Below are 19,978 nucleotides of genomic sequence, written 5' to 3'. Positions count from 1 at the left end.
CGAGCAAATTCCCGCTCCATGTACACTACATTCTTCGTGAATAACCACTCAATTATTTTATGGTCCTCCTAGAAACATAGAGTGTAATACAACTTGTGTCTAGAAATTCCTTTACCCGAGTCATCTTCGATCTCGACCTCTGCAAGTCATAACTGATTCACCGGTATACCCCGAACCGAAACTAATACGACATATAACCGTGCAATCAACTCATCGATAACAGACTCCCCCACTTAGCCTTAAGCTGCAATTATATAAAATTAGAAGCCGAAAGGGATTTCTCCTTCTCAATTACCAAGATCTCGCACCGTTAACCCTCCAGACTTGTCGAAGTCTTTTATTAAGCTTTTCATGAACATTCTGAATCGCCAGCCACAATCACACATGCGACCTCCTACCGGGTAGCAAGTAATATTCCTCGCAAAAGCTTCATCAACATCACGCCACCGCTAGCTGCACACAGGAGATAACCCACTTGTGGAATTCCTTACCAACATATCCTAATGACACTGCACTGAGTGCAACGACCATGGAATCCGTAAATTCTCCCGAGTTCATGCTCGCCCACCATTTGTATAAGTCTGCACTTTTGCCTATTGACATCAATTGTACGTTCAACAATACCTTTCGAACTCAAGTCATATTGCACTTGACACGATACTCAGATCTTTATGCCTCTCTTCATTTCAAACACACTCCTTTCTGCCATATTCAATCTTCCTTTGTACAGTAACCATCACTCCAAATAGAGTTTGCAGGCCAAATCACATACTAACACGATTCCAAACCATTCTACACTTTCTCAAGGCGCACGACTACCCTACCAGTGAATCCATATGCTAATCTGCCACTCTTACTTCGGTTAAATCATCTCCTTTAAGAAACTTCTCAACCTCTACTTCTCCTACTTGACCCTCTAGTACTTCAACCACCGTGAAACGCTTCCCGTCATGTCTTCCCTCATACTTTGCTGCCCAATTGCTGCATCAACTCGAAATGCATCTCTGTCGTACCAAAACCAATAGAATGTTACCGACTCTAAGTCTCTTCGAAGATTATTTTTCTCGAGCCATCAACCTCAAAATACCCATTCGCAACCACCATTACTACACAACCACTTACTCTTCTAGAGTCCAAACTCATTGACAGACATGAGAATTTAATTTGCCCTAAAATTTAACAACGTGAAAGATCCTTCAAAACATTCACACTCGAGACCATACGTCACATCAAAACGAAAATCAAGCACCCAATGGCCTTCCTTTACATTTTAAGAAAACACTTCTCGTCACATTCACATCGTCTTAACACCTCCCACAATTACGCCATACTCACCATAAAGCCATTCCACCACTGATCGAGCCATAAATTTCACTCGTAGGGACATTATCGGACATTTGAGTCCAAATGTATAGGCTACAACTGAAGCTACCGAGCCTAAGCTGCGGTCTAACCATGGCCTCAAGTCCCAGACTGGACAACCACCACAAACACTGAATACATATCCCAACCTTGTTCATAGAATCATAAGCCGGTGATGCACAACCGATACCGAGCGCTCATGTGTGCATACGAATGTGTGGAAGGAATTCAAGGAATTATGTCTCAAGGTGAATCAATTGCGCATGATAGAATACAAGAAAGTGAAATTTTTCTAAGGGTTCTGTAGCCTCTCGAAGATAAGTACATACGTCTCCAAACCGATCCGCAAGACTCTACTAAACGTGCTCATGACTCATGAGACCTATGTAACCTAGAGCTCTGATACCAATCTGTCACGACCCAAAAACCTAACCTGTCGTGATAGCGCCTATCGTGGAACTAGGCAAGCCGATTCATTCCAAAAAAATCAATATTTTCATTTCAATGATAATTTCAAGGCTATTTAGCGTAAAAACCTTCGTAAAAAAGTTCAAATCAAAACAAAAGTGAGGAAAAGAAAAGCCCGACATCGAGGTGTCACTAGTCATGAGCATCTACTACAATCTGTCTAACAATATCAAGACTAACTCAGCCTGGAAAATAGCTAAATACAACTAAAGGAAGATAAGAGGGAGAAGAGAAGGGCTGCGATCGCTAGGCAGCTACCTTGCTATCCCCGAGAAAATTTGCAACATGAATAGTCAGCAGTCACTATCGTGTCAAGCTACACCTGGATCTGCACACAAGGTGCATGGAGTAACGTGAGTACGCCAACTCAGTAAGTAACAACAATAAATAAAGCCTGAGCAGCAGTGACGAGCAATAAAGCATATAAAGTTCATATCATGAAATCTTAGTAAAATACCGCATGCTTTAAAAATATCAAGGTTTGAATCAAAACATCTCGTTTAAACCCAGTTCCAGTAAAATCATTTAAAGATATTTTTCAACAGTTTTCAAACAAGGCTCAATGCAAGGTAAGCAAAAATGATGAAATCATAAACAGCGCCTCGGGCAAAATATCACTCATATACAGCCCTCGGGCAGACCTCACAGACACTCATGCCCCTCTGTCTTACCTCACAATCACTCATGCCACTCGGGCATACCTCACAATCACTCATGCCTCTCAGTCACTCAGCACTCGGCACTCGACACTCGCACTCAATAGGTACCTTCGCTCACTAGGGGCGTGTATAGACTCCGGAGTGGCTCCTTCAGCCCAAGCGCTATATCAAGCCAAATCATGGCATAAATCACTCAGGCCCTCGGCCTATATCAAACATGTTGCGGCGTGCAGCCTGATCCCAAAAATATCCTCACAAATCAGGCCCTCGGCCTCACTCAGTCATAAACCTCTCAAGCCACTCGGGCATTTCAGTAAAAACAGGGTACTCAGCCCAAAACAACATTTATATGCATCAAAATAGAGTAAGAAAAACTGAGTTATGCAGTAAACAGGTATAACCATGGCTGAGTATAGATTTTTAATCAAAAACACCGATAAGATAGTAAGAAAAGGCCCCTAAGGGTCCAAACAGCACTGGCACAAGGCCCAAACATAGCATTCCGCCCAATTTACAGAAACTCATTTCCAAAACTCATAAGTATCATGTAGTCTCAACAAAATATGCAACTTTACAGTTGCTACGGGACGGACCAAGTCACAATCCCCCAACGGTACACGCCCACATGCCCGTCACCTAGCATGTGTGTCACCTCAAAATAGTAAAATGATGCGAAATTCGGGGTTTCATACCCTCAGGACTAGATTTACAATCGTTACTTACCTCAAACCGGTCAAATCTCTACCCCGAAATGTTCTTGCCTCTCGACTCGGACTCCAAATGCTTTGAATCTATTCACAATCAATACAATACCATCAATATATGCCAATGGAATGAATTTCACAATAAAAACTATCAAATAAGCCCAAAACCCGAAATTGGCTCAAAACCGGCCCCGGGCCAACGTCTTGAAATCCAACAAAATTTACAAAACTAGAAAGTCCATTCACTTACGATCCCATACATACAAAATTCATCAAAATCCGCCATCGTTTGGTCCCTCAAATCCTTAAATTAAACTCTCTAAAATACTAAGCTCTAACCCCTCATTTTCGCTAATTACATGATTAAATAACGGAGAATCATCATAGATAGGAGTATTAGAGCCCAAACAACTTATCTCACTGAAAGACCTTGAATCACCCTTCAAACATCACTTCAAAAGCTCCAAAATCCGACCTGAAAATGGTGAAAATGAACCAAATTCGCGAAGTGTTCTATTTACGGTTTTTGCCCAGGCTTTGCACCTGCGGACCATTTCTCGCTTCTGCGCCACCGTACTTGCGGAAAATCTATCACAGGTGCGTAAATCACTTAGGGGCCTAGGTTCCGCATCTGCGGCCCAAAATCTCGCGCCTGCGAAAGCGCACCTGCGCATTTCCTTCCGCTTCTGCGAAGCCTGCCTATAGTCCTCCTCTCCGCATCTGCGCCCTAGGTCTCGCACCTATGCATCCTGCCTAGCCTAGCACTGCCCGCACCTGCGGGCTCCCCACGCATACCAGCGACCTCGCACCTGCGACTCCCCCTTCTGCAGGTGCGGAAATATCAGTAGCAGCAGCTTCAGTTGCATTTTCCAACTTCAACAAATCCGTTAGCCACTCGGAATCAACTCGAGGCCCTTGGGACCTCAACCAAAAATACCAACAAGTCATATATCAACATACAAACTTAGTCGATCCTTCGAATCACTCAAAACAACATCAAATCACCAAATTATCCTCGGATTCAAGCCTAAGAACTTCTAAACTTCTAAATTGGACAACCGATGCCGAAACCAACCAAATCACGTCCGAATGACCTCAAATTTTGCACACATGTCACAAATGATATATGAACCTACTCCAATTTCCGGAATTCCATTCCGAACTCGATATCAAATTTCTCACTGCCGACCAAAATCGCTGAATTTCCGACTTTCACCAATTCAAGCTTAATTCCAAATCACATTCCGGATACGCTCCTAAGTCCAAAATCACCTAACGAAGCTAATGGAATCATCAGAATTCCAATCCGAGGTCAAATGCTAAAAAGTCAAACTTGGTCAACTCTCCCAATTTAAAGCTTCAACAATGAAATTATTTCTTCCAATTCGATTTCGAAATTCTTGCAAACCAAAAATAACGATTCACACAAGTCAAAGTACATCATACGGAGCTACTCATGCCCTCAAACAACCGAGCGAAGTGTAAATATTCAAAATGACCGGTCGTGTCGTTACAAAAATATTTTGCAATACACAAATACCAACATATCTTTCGCAAACCTAGAGCCAGAACATGTTTCTCAAATATGTCTCTAGATATTGCTTTTGTAAAAAGATCAACTATTATTTTTGTGTAGGTATGTATTGTAATGTTATTTCTTTACTTGCCCTAATGTCTCTCACATGTATATACTTTCTAAAGAGTATATCATTTTCACTATAACATAATAAATAACCTACAATTCTCTTTGGGTATCGGAAAATTCTCATCATTCTTTTAATGATCTCTTCCAAAATTAGATTGATACCTTCTGCCAGACCTATGGCATAACAAATATTTAGGTACACATCATAGTGTACCTCAATTTCCCAACAACACTTGAGTATAGAACTCGAGACATTTCACTCTTTTCTTTGAGTCTTTACATATATTTCAAGGCTTAAAGTTACCGCTTAAAGGAAGTACACGTGGAACACAAGATGGAGATGGCCACCGAACATAGGTATTCCGCTTGTCACTGGAAGGAATAAAGATCATAAAAGGAGTACTAAATGCTTTGCGTCCAGTAACGTTTAATACAAAATATTTTGCAGCATTAAGGGTGATGGCACGTTACAAGAAATTTAGCATTTATGTCTAGCGTTACGTCTTCATCAATGGCCCTCATAATTGGCATTAAAGAAGGGCATGATCCTAGAATTTCTTTCCCTAGACATAGCTATAAATAGAGAGCTCAATTATCATTGTAATGGGAGGAATTTTCTGGCTAACTTATACTACATTCTATACAATATTTTAATATAATTTTATTCTCATCGCTTTTGATCTTATCATTTTTGTGCCCGAGAACCCAATTTCCGGACTCATCAGCTTTGTCGTTTCATCTACATTCTAAGGCTAAGTATTTTATATTTCATCAGTTATTTCGTTACTTATTGGATCAAATTAATTGACTTGTCTAGAAATCAGGAACAAATTCAACTGTACCGTTCTACGGGTAAACAAGTAGCTTATTTGATTGTGTGGAGATCTGTGAAGGAAATAAAAAATTGCAAGGATTATTCATAAATTTATAGTTAAAATATTTTCCTTCGGTATCTACTCCATTACAATCTCCATTATTCCTCGGTGCTACCTTAACATTGGGCGAGATTTGTTCTTTAACTTTGTTCTAATTAAGGATAACGAAAACTGAAAAAGATGTGGCGAGCTCTTGTTCTTGCCTTTTTCCTTTTGATGAGGAGAGCACCAGCAGAAAAGCTTGCGGGCAAAGTCTGATGATTTTCATTAGGTGGGAAAATCCAAACAGCATAACATCCCTTGAGATCATCATCATTATCAAGGTGCAGAAAGAAACTAACAAACACTTCAAACAGAAGACCAGAAAAGCTGATGTAATTTCTCATCATCTTATGACAATGTATGTAAAAAAAATCTAAACAGATCTAACCTCCTAACCTAGGAGGAAACGTAATGGACCATGCTCCTAATGGGTCGTTTGGTAGGGTGTATAAGAATAGTGCGGAATAAGGTGTATTAGTAATGCATGGATTAGTAATGCATGGGATAGTAATGCAAGCATTAGTTATGCAGATATTATTTCTTATCTAGTGCTTGGTGTGGTGTATTAAAATTATAATGCATTGCATAATTTTTAAGAAAAATAGTTGTTTACAAAAATGCCCTCCATATTCTCAAGCTTTAAGAGGCTTTAAGGATAATTTTATCTTTAACCATACTAATGCATGCATTAATAGCCTTGGTATTACTAATGTCATGGTTTTCTATGCATTACTTATACATAGGATAATACCAAGTATGATGTATAACTAATACAAGTATTAGTTATATATATGTTAAAAAAATATACCAAACAGGGTATTAGTAATGCATAGAGCTAATGCTTGCATTATTTTTTCTATTACCTCCTACCAAACGACCGCTTAAGGCGATTAGAATACTTACCTTAAAGTAAGTTTTACCTACTCTTTTCGGGGGTCGTTTGGCTGGGATAGTTATGCCAGAATTAATTATTTCGGGATTAATTATATTGAGATTGTTATCTCACTCTCCCATAGAGATAACTAATCATGAGATTAGTTATACCGTAATTTTATCCCAACCAAATGTGATATAAATTTATCTCAAATTTAATTTCGAAATTAATTATCCCTTATCCATTGTACCAAAGGAGCCCTCAAAGTATTAATTGTCCTCGTTATGATCTATTGTTGTTGGGAATTGGCAATAAAGATACAACAAAGCCTCCAAAATCTACATGCAGCATTTCCCAAAGAAGTTCCTTCAAACTTCTTAATTTTAGGAATAAATAATTTGGTGAGAAATTATATATTAAAAGGGGAGAGAAATATAATATTTCATCGGTTTCAATTTATATGACACATTTTCTTTATTAGTCTATTTTAAGAAATTCCAAAAATGTCTGCGATTGAGTAAATACCTTTACAAACGAATGGATCGGATCGATTCGGAAAATAGAAAGATTTGTACAAAGTTATAAGTTTGCTCACCACTTTGTGAAAAATTGTTAGGTATGAATGCAGAGGCGGCTCAAGAACATTAGAGACCTAAAGCCAAACTCTTTTGAGAGGCCTTAAACTTAAAAATAATAAACTTCAAATTTAAATGAAAAACAAATAGTATGTTAGAACACTAGAACTTGATTCTAGAAGTCAATAACTTGATATAGGATAAATTTCATTGTTGCTGCAATGCTTTAAAAAATGAAAATGAAGCAATTTTAATTTATTCATGTCTTCTATCGATAAAAACTCATCGACTGGGAGTTTGTACCTAACTAAATAATTAACCTTAAGAATCAACAAATCAAAGTAAAAATGTATATCATTCAACTATGGTTAATTGTAAAAAAAAATATGTGTGCAAGAGATATATCTTACATTCATTGGCCCGATATAAACATTCAGTGTAGGTAAACTTTTACCAACTTTCATCCCTTATCTTTTTAGAGAATAGACACCTTAGTAAGAGGGGAAAAAGAGAATATAAAACACAAGTTTTATTTTGAAAAAGAAAAAGAAGAAGAATATTAATATGAGAGTGCAAATTAAGTATTAGTCATCATAAGTCACATTGGCTAAATAATAATCTCTATTCTTTTTTAGAAAAATCTTATACCTTTTTACCATAAATATTCAAATGTATTTTGGAAATATTACTTTAGTATTAACCTATTATTAATCTAAAAAATGGGGCCCTAGAAATTTCCGGGCCTAAAGCTATTGCTTCATTACCCTCTAGCCGTCACTGTATGAATATTTTAGATACTTATGACTCGATTGGTGAATTATTATCTCTCCCCCAAAAAGCACATATTTTTATATTTGAAAATAATATAATTTTAAACTTTTTATTTTATCCATTTTATCCTTAATGAGAAACTTTTATAACTAAATAAGTCTTGACCCATTAAGCTTTTACCACTTAAGCTTTTAGAAACCTAAGTTTCAAAAGTTTTCTTTTTTCTCTTAAATTTGGTGCCGACTCAAACTATCTAATATAAATTGAATTGGAGGGAGTACTTGAAAACCTATAAAACTGCACATATATAAGGCTACGGGCAGGAGGTTTAAATGTTTGAATTGCGTATATGCAAATAATTAATTATGTCTATTGTGAAAATGAAGGATTGGATTCAATCCTGCTATAACTTAACAACTAAAAGCTGTCTCAAACTTCAGCTAATTCGAGTTGGCCATGGGTAACAACCTCTATCACCCAACACCATTACAATAGGAGAGGGTTTGCCCATCAACTTTGCATTCTGACGCCTCACACCATTACAACAGGAGTGGGTTTGCCCATCAACATGCAAGAGCGTGATAGACCTTAACAAAAACCTATTTAAATAATCATGTTTATTTTGAAAATAATACTTGTTCAGACAGGCTATGTCCGTTAATTGTTTACAAAAAATAGAATTGAAAAGAGAATAATATTATTTTTATCATACATTGACAGGTGGGCGCAATCCTACACATACACATGCCAAGTGTCAAGTACTATCAAAGGCTTTAAGTATTGTTTAAACGGAGTTACTTCCATCCGAAATTTCACACCAATTCTTCTCATAACGTATCCCACATTACAAGGTCTTTGAAGCCTTTGTAAACTACCAATTGGATAACATACTTTTTCCTACCAGCCTAATATTAACAAGTTATAACAATAATTAATATCTATGGTGTTAGTTCAAAAATGTCTAAACAACAGGCTAAATCAGGATTTGAAACTTATGAGTTTGAATTCTAATCTTTTTTAATTAACGGATTTTAAATTAATAATTTTTACATATATTCAAATGAATTTTTTTAAGTGACAAGTATAGAATTTGGACAAAAACACATAGGGGTGGCGGGGGGAGGGGGAGGGGGGTCTAGTCAGATATGGGAAGATAAAAAATGAGTAATGTAAAAACGGATTTATTATCCGACCTGATTCATATTTTATACGGATAAAAAATGGGTTAACCGGTGGATAATGACTTCTTGAATATGTGACCACTTTTGGGAGAATTCCTAGTCTTCCAAACTTGAGAAATCCTTTGTTTGAGTCTTTGCAATATAATAGTGAAACTCATTGGTTATCCTTTTTTCAAGCGAATAATATGGATTTTATCTATAGATTTTTAAAAAGTTGATTATCCAACCTATTTTTTAGTAGATAATATGGATGAATAACTATTTTTTTATTCATTGCCACCACTACTTACACATGACTAATTCCGCCCTTGATCCTGTAGAGTATAAAATACCCCCAATCACAACCAAGAACCCACAAACTAACTTCTACATCTTTCTCAACATGAAAGTAGAGAAAATGGAAAATGTTGCAATCTTGATGATAGTCATATTAACAATGGTCAAATTCATGGTACAACCTGGACAAGCCACAATAACTTGTGGTGAAGTTGAAACTTCCTTGGCCCCGTGCATCACTTATCTTACTCAAGATGTACAACCTTATCCTGCATGCTGTAATGGTGTCAGAAATCTCAAAGGGATGGCTCTAACAGTGACTGATCAGAGAACAGTATGTATCTGTCTCAAGAATGCTGCTAAGCGTTACTCAAATCTAAAAGAGGATGCAGCTCAAACTCTTCCTCAGAAATGTGGGGTCAAACTTGACTTTCCAATTTCAAGAAGCTTCAATTGTGAACTGTCAGTTCTTTTCTTATCTCCATTTTTTAGATTTTAAGTTCTATGCAGTATAAAAATATATTTACCGTATCAAGTCACTGTCCATAAAAAGTTTAACTAAACAACCTACTACCTGTAATATTCTAGAGCAAGCATGGTTCGCGCGGTAACCTGCACATTATAGTAAATGAGGTAAAACTAAACTAAAATTAGTAAATTTAAATCTGTCACAAGAAGTGAAATTAATAACCTAAAAGTTAGACAGCAGATTTTCTACAACATTTTTGTTTGATAATGTAAAGATTCTTTTGGTGTAATAAGTATATATAAGGTAAATCTTTTTTCTTTTTTTTTTTCTCCTTACCTTTTTGTTTCTTTCTTTCCCGGGTTATGTATATTCCGTTTAAATGTTATTTGCTAGTTGCTACATTTATTTGCAAGTATATTGTGGTTTAGTTAATGCTTAATTATTTTTAGCTTTGCTAATATTCTTCTACCGTCTCCTTTTTCTTCTTTTACAGCATCAGCTAATTCGGGAGGCCGCTAGAGATTCTTCATTACTATTCCATACAGAATTAAAATGATAATTTGCATATCTACTTGTAAACTTGTTAACATGATTTGCATTTAACCTCAAATATGGTGATGCAGTGTAGAAGAAAACCTCTTGCGTTTCCGTTAAATGATTGAGTATTAAATCGTCGTATCGATAAAGATAACCGAAAGAGTCTATTCAGGTTCAGTCAGTTATTTCAGAATATTGGCAAAATAACCTAAAAATAAGGAAAAATAAGGGGGAAATGAGGAAAAGGCCAAAAAAATGAGATAAAAGAAGTAAATAATAATCCTGGCCAAAGAGATATGCCATGTCAGCACTCTTTGGCACTCTTATATATATATATATATATATATATATATATATATATATATATATATATATATATATATATATATATATATATATATATATATATGTCACAAATTTTACTTTATTGTGACAATTACAATCAACCATCAGAATAATTATGTCATTTTCGTTTAATGTCATTAGTTTTATGTAATATTAAACAGAAAAAATGTATATTAAGTATAGAGGTTGTTTTTTTTCCTTATTTTCTATTGTTAGTTCTAAATATCACTAAACTCATTTTACTTCTAATTTTCCTTATATTCTTTGTAGTGATTTTAAATATGTACTTTTATCATAAAGAATGGGTTTTTCCCCCCTTCTAGACAAGAATGATTTAACAACGAATAAATGCAGGGAAATTTTCAACATTAGATGTACATATTGTTAATTACCGACAAATATATTGTCACGACCCAAAATTCAACTGGTCGTGATGACACTTAACCCAACCCGCTAGGTAAGCCAATTACCAACTATCCAATTCCAATAAAATTAACAAGGCAATTAATTAAAAGAAAATATCTAAAACCAATACATTTTCCCAAGAACTGGTAGTACAAATCATGAGCTTCTAAGAATAGAGTATACAAAGCTGGTATGAAATAAATACCTCATCTGTTGGAAATGTACATAAACAGATTCTTATAAATCTAAGGCTACCATGAACAAGATGCAGTTACAACCAGAACACAGATACATCTTCAGATCCAGCTCCCAACGAACACAGCAACATCAGCAGCCAACATCTCCATGCAAGGTGCAGAAGTGTAGTATGAGCATAACTAACCACATGTACTCAATAAGTAACAAACCTAACCTTAGGTTGAAAGTAGTGACGAGCTTGTACCAAGGTCAGAGTCCAACTTCCATAACCAACAATAGTTCATAACAATATGAAACAAGTAATACCAGAAGTAACTCAACAATCAATGCTCAACAAAATCATGATTTTTGAAAATAGTTGTGCCCTTTCAAGTACATCAATGAAAACCCAAATCATTTACTGGAGTTTCCAAAAATATGAATAAGTTTGAAAATAATAATTTTTCCAAAATTCTTTCAATAATAAATAAGATGTTTCATTTTATTTGCAGATAACCCGTGTAAAATAAATGCATCACTATGCCCATCTGTCAACATGTGTGAGAAATTATGAATGATGTGATACCGTACAACATGAGAAAAATACATCTCTATGCTTGTATGTCATGTGTGCATGTCAATGCAATACTGTATGCGATGCACCATGCTGGCAGCCTCATGTGCTCACACTCTCGAATACTCAACCACTCGGTATTGTATATGGCCCATACGGCCCAGGGGAAGATCCATTCCGGAATATATACATCACTGACTATAAGTCACCCAGTACCGAGGAAGGGCAATCCATCCCTGTGGAGAAGATCCATCTCCAGGTTCACACTCTCAAATACTCAACTACTCGGTATTGTATATGGCCCTACGGCTCAGGGAAGATCCATCCCAGAACATATACATCACTGACTCTAAGTCACGAAGCACCGAGGAAGGCCAATCCAGCCCTGTGGAGAAGATCCATCTCTATATAATATCAACCACGCTCACTGGGGGTGTGTGCAGACTCCGGATGGGCTTCTTCAGCCCAAGCGCTATAATCCATAGTATCAATATCAGAATCAATCAGGCCCTCGGCCTCACTCAGTCATCAATCTCTCCAGTCTCTCTCTCATGGGCTTACAATGTCATGAAAATAGCCCGAAAATGATAATATGATGTATCAATAAATAACAACAGAGACTGATATATGATATGTAATGAAATGAATATGACTGAGTATGAAATTTTAATTTAAATAAATAATTCACAGTAATATGACCTTTGAGGGTCTCAATAATACTGGCACATAGCCTCAACATGATTTTTAATATGATTCTCAGCTAAATTTTTTCAACATATAAAACTGCATAGAAAATGCCAAGATATTTGACTACAAATTTCTACGGAAATAATTACGTCACAATTTCTATGGTGCACGCCCACACGCCGTCACCTAGCATGTGTGTCACTTCCAAACAATTCACATAATACGTATATTCAGGGTTCATACCCTCAACTCCAAGATTAGAAGAGTTACTTACCTCGAACAAGCCGAATCTAATGTCGAGCAAGCTAAACAATACTCCAAAAATTCCATTCTACGCGTATCAACTTCTAAACGGCTCGAATCTAGCCACAATAAATTTAATTCAGTCTTTTAACACAATTTATAGAAATTAATTCCATATCAAAATACCAATATTTTCCCACAAAATTCGAAATTACACTCCAAAAATCGCCCGTGGGGACCACTTCTCGGAATCCGACGAAACTCATAAAATCCGACAACCCATCCAATTACAAGTTCAACCATACTGATTTCACTCAATTCCGACTCTAAATCGATGTTCAAAACTCAAAAATTCATATTATGAACTTTAGGCCAACACCCCCAATTTCCTCTTTAAAGTCAAGAACACTTACCCCAAGTTGTGTGAAAATATTCCTCTCCAAAGTCGTCCAAATCGAGCTCCAAAATGAGAAAAATCTTGAAAACCCTCATTTTTAACACTGCCCAGGCATTCACGCACCTGCAGTGCCTGGGCTCGCACCTGCGCATCCGCTTTTGCGGAAGGAATTATGCTTCTGCGGACCTCACTTACTCAGCGAGCCTCTGCTTCTGCGATGCTTAGGACCACATCTGCAGTCGCGCTTTTGCGCAAAAATCACCGCAGCTGCAAAAACCCTAGGCCAGCCCCAGTCTCGCATCTGCGCCAACCCCGCCGCACCTGCGGCCAAGACCCTCGCAAATGCGATCACACCAGAGGCAGCAGTTCCAGCATTTTTCTTAAGTCCGAATTTGATCCGTTAACCATCCAAAACTCACCCGAGGTCCCCGAGACCTCAACCAAATATACCAACAAGTCCCATAACATAACACAGACTTACTCACAGCCTCAAATCACATCCAACAACATCAAAGCGACGAATCGCACCTCAAATCAAAATCTATGAACTCTGAAACTTCAACTCCCACAACCGATGCCGAAACATATCAAATCACATCCGATTGACCTCAAATTTTGCACACAAGTCAAATTTTATATTACGTACCTATTTTAATTTCCGGAATCGGAATCCGACTCCGATATCAAAAAATCCGCTCCCGATCAAACTTTTCAAAATTTTAACTTTGGTCATTTCGAGCCAAATTCAACCACGGACCTCCAAATCACAATCCGGACGCGCTCTTAACTCTAAAATCACCCAACTGAGCTAACAGAACCATCAAAATTCCAATTCGAGGTCAAATGCTAAAAAGTCAAACTTGGTCAACTCTTTCAAATTTAAAACTTCATAGTTGTGAATCATTCTTCCAAATCAGTCCCGAATAACCTGAAAACCAAAACCGACGATTCACACAAATCAAAATATATCATACGGAGCTACGCACGCCCGTAAACTACTGAGCGAAGTGCAAATGCTCAAAACGACCGGTTGTGTCGTTACATATATGATATTTATAATAAAAGCTATTTTTTAATATTTTGTATTAAATATCGTTATTTTACGATATTTTATATCAAATATCGTTATTTTTACGATATTTTATATCACATATCGATGATTGTACAACATTTTGTATCAAATATCATTAAGTTTACGATATTTTTTCATAAATATAGGAAATTCTTTTTTTCCCAATATTTATTTCAAATGTCACCAAATAAATGCCGTCATATCCTCAATTTCTTGTAATGAAACGCGAGGCTTTCTTTTTCTTGTTTTCGGTATTATGATGAATATTACGGATTTTGCAACCGGTGAAAAGGGGGTAAAAGGCCATCAATCCAATGAGCACTTGTACAATTGGACCATCCGGTGTTCAAGCCCAAGCTAACTTCCATGTAAAACAAAAAGAAATAATGTGAAATAAAGATAATATTTATAAAAAAATAATATATTTGTGCAAAAACAAAATACTAAGAAGGTATATGTTGGCTATAAAACGAAAGCACACCAAATATCGCGGATTTTACTTTTCTTAAATTTCATACCAAATCAAATAAAATAAAAAATTATTTTTTCTAGTGAGTTGGTTTGATTTTTGATTTGATTCGATTTTTCGAGTTTCCTTCTACACCCCTATCTATAATATTGTTAAGCTTAATTAGAAAAGGCGAAGACAACTGATTTTTTATAATCAGTAACTCAATTGCTTTGAATAATTTATCTCTTTGTAAGGGTACTTTAAAATTTATGCTTTGAGCTATAATAATATGGACTCCAAAACAATGAAGGTTTTGCAAATTTGAATTAAGGAAGTTTTCAAATGTTACACGAAGAAATTGTCCCGCCAGAAATTGTTTTGGATTCAAACTACAAATTCTCCCTTCTAGAATAATAATAATATACATACTTATTATGTGCTTATCGTTTAGATAAGCTGATAATTTTACTAACTTTTTCCTTTGCAGTATAGAAATTAAACACTTACTTATATACAGTAATGAAATTTTACATTATCCGTTTATTCAGGTTTGTAGTTCCACTTTTTATGGATGATTTTCAGAATTTATTTTTTTAGGTAACCTAATAGTACAAAAATTCGTAGTAATGTATAAAAATTAAACTCTATGGTTAATTAGCTTTATCCTAACAACTTTTGGTATCATTATCAATTCAAATCTCTTGCTGACCGAGATTGACTAAGATTGAACCTGATCCTACGTACCAGATTTCTATATATACCTTCCTTAATACACAATCTGCATTAATTATATCTTTTTTCTACCTTCAACAATGGTTTCCTTCAAAAGTCTTTTATTTTTCTTTTTAGTTTTAGTTATTAGCACTTGTGATGCTTATCAAGTTTCTCATGACGGAAGAGCCATCACCATTAATGGTGAAAGAAAAGTTCTTTTATCCGGTTCCATTCATTACCCTAGAAGCACTGCTCAAGTAAATTAAACTCTAGTTTCTTACGAGTACTATATATTCTTTACTACTCTTTTATGATCAGTGTATAAATCTTTAAAAAATTTGCTTTGTTTTGGTTGATGTTTTTGTAGATGTGGCCTGATCTGATAAAGAAAGCCAAGGAAGGTGGACTTGATGCAATTGAAACCTATGTATTCTGGAATGCCCACGAGCCACTTCGTCGCGAATACAATTTTACTGGAAATTTAGATCTGATAAGGTTTCTGAAAACAATTCAAGATGAAGGACTTTATGCTGTTCTTCGTATTGGACCTTATGTTTGTGCTGAATGGAACTATGGGTAATAATCTGATAATTATTTCACAATCATCTCTAATTAGTTCATTGGCCTTTTTATTTGTATTTTCATGTTTTTATTTGTCTCTTTCAATTATGCAGAGGATTTCCAGTGTGGTTGCACAATATGCCTGGCGTTCAGTTGCGCACAGCCAACAGTGTTTTTATGGTAATACACATACATACTAAAATTTGCACAAGAAAATCTATCTAGAACCTAAAATCAGTTTTATTAACTTTATACAATTTTTATCTGTTATATGTATCCTTAACTTGAACGGAAAATAATGAGTTTGGTTGAATGCCCAAAAGAACTTTAAATCCGTGTTTGATATACTGTATAATTTTCTTCTTTTGTATATTAGGATGAGATGAAAAACTTCACATCATTGATAGTTAACATGGTAAAAGAAGAGAAGCTATTTGCATCTCAAGGAGGTCCTATTATTCTTGCACAAATTGAGAATGAATATGGTAATGTAGAGACAGCTTATGGAGATGCTGGTAAAGCTTATATTGATTGGTGTTCAAATATGGCCCAATCTCTTAATATTGGAGTTCCATGGATTATGTGTCAGCAGAATGATGCTCCTCAACCCATGGTAAATTGTTCTTATTCTTCTTACATTTTTTAATATATAAGATTTCTAGTGAAAAATATTCTATTCTAGTTATCATTTTTATTAGGTTACCAATTAATGGTATGATTGTGCTAAAAGTTTTACATTGTCATTGCATGCAAGTTAATATTTCTATGTATTAATAGTATTACTTTTAAGTGTATTGATGGAATAAAACTATATTTTGTGACAGATAAATACGTGCAATGGCTGGTACTGTGATCAGTTTACTCCTAACAATCCCAATAGCCCAAAGATGTGGACTGAAAACTGGACTGGATGGTAAGTTATAAAAACAAATGTCTTTTTTTTATTATCTCTAATTAAAATTATTTTTAATTTACATAACTCTTAAATTCGTAAAAGGTTCAAGAATTGGGGTGGCAGAGATCCTCATAGAACAGCAGAGGACCTTGCATTTGCCGTTGCAAGATTCTTTCAAACTGGTGGTACGTTCCAAAATTACTATATGGTGAGTTATAACGAGATCATACTCTATTAATTTCTCTTTCTATATTTCCTTTAGCTTTATTTTGTATATTTTCATTTTTTTCTAAAATATAGTTTCGTCATATATATTTTTTCAGTATCATGGTGGGACAAACTTTGGCAGAACAGCTGGCGGTCCATATATTACCACAACATATGATTACGATGCACCACTTGATGAATTTGGTAATAAAGTACTTTTAACTCTATTAATTTTAATATTATTTTCGATTTTTTAATTAACTAAATTTGATTTTTTATTACTTAAGGAAATTTGAACCAGCCAAAATACGGGCATTTGAAAGAACTCCATGATGTATTGCATTCGATGGAGAAAACACTTACCAGTGGCAATATTTCAAACAATGATTTGGGAAATTCCGTTCGGTAAGTTGATAAAACATTTATAGTGTATTATCAATATTATCTTTTTTGTTGTTGGTTTTTTTAAAAAATATTTTATGTTAAACGTTCTTTTTTTTAGGTTACAATTTATGCTTTGGATGGCAAATCAAGCTGCTTCTTTAGCAATGCAAATACAACCACAGATGCCACCATCACTTACGAAGGTGTTAAATACAATGTTCCAGCTTGGTCTGTTAGTATTCTTCCAGATTGCAAGACTGAGGTTTACAACACAGCAAAGGTAATTAAAACCTTGGTCTGTTTGTGGAAGTTACATATAATTACCTCCTAGCTAGATTGTATTACGCTATCAATATATAGAAGTTAAATTCATATGAATTATGTAGTAATTTGATATCTTGAATATTAATTTAATTTTATATCATAATATAATTATAGGTGAATACTCAAACTTCCATAATGGTGAAGAAGTCAAATGAGGGAGAAAGTGAGACAGCTTCTCTACAATGGTCATGGAGGCCTGAGAAACTTGATGAAACTGTGCTACTTGGAAAGGGTCATATTTCTGCAAATCAATTGCTTGATCAAAAGGTAGCTGATGATGTTAGTGACTATATGTGGTACATGACAAGGTAATTAATTGTTCTTTTTAATTTTCTCTAATTGCTTTGAACTACAATTTTTTTTCCAATTACAATGTTAAATTATTATTATTATTTTTCTTTTATTTGTTAAACAGTTTTAACCTTGGCAAAGATGATCCAATCTGGAGTGATAATATGACCCTTAGAGTGAATGGCACTGGCCACATCTTACATGTCTATGTCAATGGCCAATATCTAGGTATTAATTCCTAATGTATATTTTTTTCTTTGTTTTTTTAGTTGTTAATTTGAATAATCGGTTGCTATATAGTATTACTTAGCTTTGGTTTACACAAATTTAACTTTTTTGTAGGGTCGAAATGGGCAACATATGGAATCTTCAATTATGTCTTTGAGAATAAGATTAAATTGAAACCTGGAAAGAATCAGATTGCACTGCTTAGTGCTACTATTGGTCTTCAGGTAACTTTATTTTGTACACTTTCTATGTTCTTAACACTATATCATGTGAAGACGGCCTATAACAACAGATAATTGTATATTTCTTTCTAATTTGGTAACTTAAAAAGAATCTTTAGTTTTTGTTGACAACTGAATTATATAATTCTTGGAATATATTTAACAGAACTATGGAGCTCGTTTTGATTTGATTCAAACTGGAGTCCCTGGTCCAGTGGAAATAGTTGGAAGAAATGGTGATGAACGTGTGGTTAAAGATTTGTCTGCACACAAATGGTCGTACAAGGTTGATCTGCATGGACTTGAAAATAAGTTGTATGCTGGAAATTCACGCTTTGAATCTCAATGGCAATCCCATGATGTTCCTATTAATAGGATGATGACATGGTACAAGGTAACATAAATATCTCATCATTTATTTGCACGTTACCAATTGTTGTTTTATTAAACAAATTTATTTGTAATTATAATATAAGTTACTTAATTATTCGTGTATAATGTATAGAGTTTAAACTCATTTTGTTTTGTGTCAGGCTACTTTTAAAGCTCCATTAGGTAATGATCCAGTGGTGGTGGACTTACAAGGTTTGGGCAAGGGGCTAGCGTGGGTAAATGGTGAAAGCATAGGTCGTTATTGGCCAAGTTATTTGGCAGAAGGAGATGGCTGTTCTACTGACCCTTGTGATTACCGTGGTCCATATAGTGATAAAAAATGCAACTCTAATTGTGGTCAGCCGACTCAAAGATGGTTAGTTTCACATCATAATTTATTTTAACACTATCAATGTATTTTAACAAATTACTGATCTCAGTAATTAATTGTTTTGTAGGTACCATGTTCCACGTTCGTTCATGTCCAACGATGGTGACAACGAGATAGTCTTGCTTGAAGAATTCGGAGGCAACCCATCACTTATAAATTTCCAAACAGTTAGAGTTGGAAGTGCTTGTGGAAATGCATATGAAGATAAGATGATGAACATATCATGCCAAGGTCGACCAATTTCTGCTATAAAATTTGCAAACTTTGGTGATACACAAGGGACTTGTGGTTCTTTTGAGAAGGGAAGCTGTGAAAGCAACAGTGATGTACTTTCTATAATCCAAAAGGAATGTGTTGGCAAGGAAAATTGTTCTGTGGTTGCATCTCAAAGTGTTCTTGGATCGACTAATTGTGACAATATTGCCAAGAGGCTCGTGGTCGAGGCCATTTGCTAGTTTTTGCAAGTCTTAATCTTTTTTCTTTTTTCCTTCACAACATAATAAATTTAGTTGTTAATTCTTTGATTTTGATCGGGTATTTTTCTCCTTAGAAAGTTGATTTAGTAATAAATCTGATGTATTCTATGAGTAGAGAATTAATA

At 35.3% G+C, this 19,978-nt stretch overlaps 1 pseudogene; it reads left to right on the top strand.

Annotated features, from left to right (window-relative positions):
* The first annotated feature begins 9,553 nt into the window (after positions 1-9,553).
* LOC107810707 (beta-galactosidase 15-like) lies at positions 9,554-19,906 on the top strand (annotated as a pseudogene).
* The last annotated feature ends 72 nt before the right edge of the window (positions 19,907-19,978 follow it).

Source organism: Nicotiana tabacum, chromosome 23, assembly GCF_000715075.1.
Source record: "Nicotiana tabacum cultivar K326 chromosome 23, ASM71507v2, whole genome shotgun sequence".
Lineage (NCBI taxonomy): Eukaryota > Viridiplantae > Streptophyta > Magnoliopsida > Solanales > Solanaceae > Nicotiana > Nicotiana tabacum.
The sequence above is the reverse complement of the archived record's forward strand: the minus strand, read 5'-3'. Positions and strand labels throughout refer to the sequence as shown.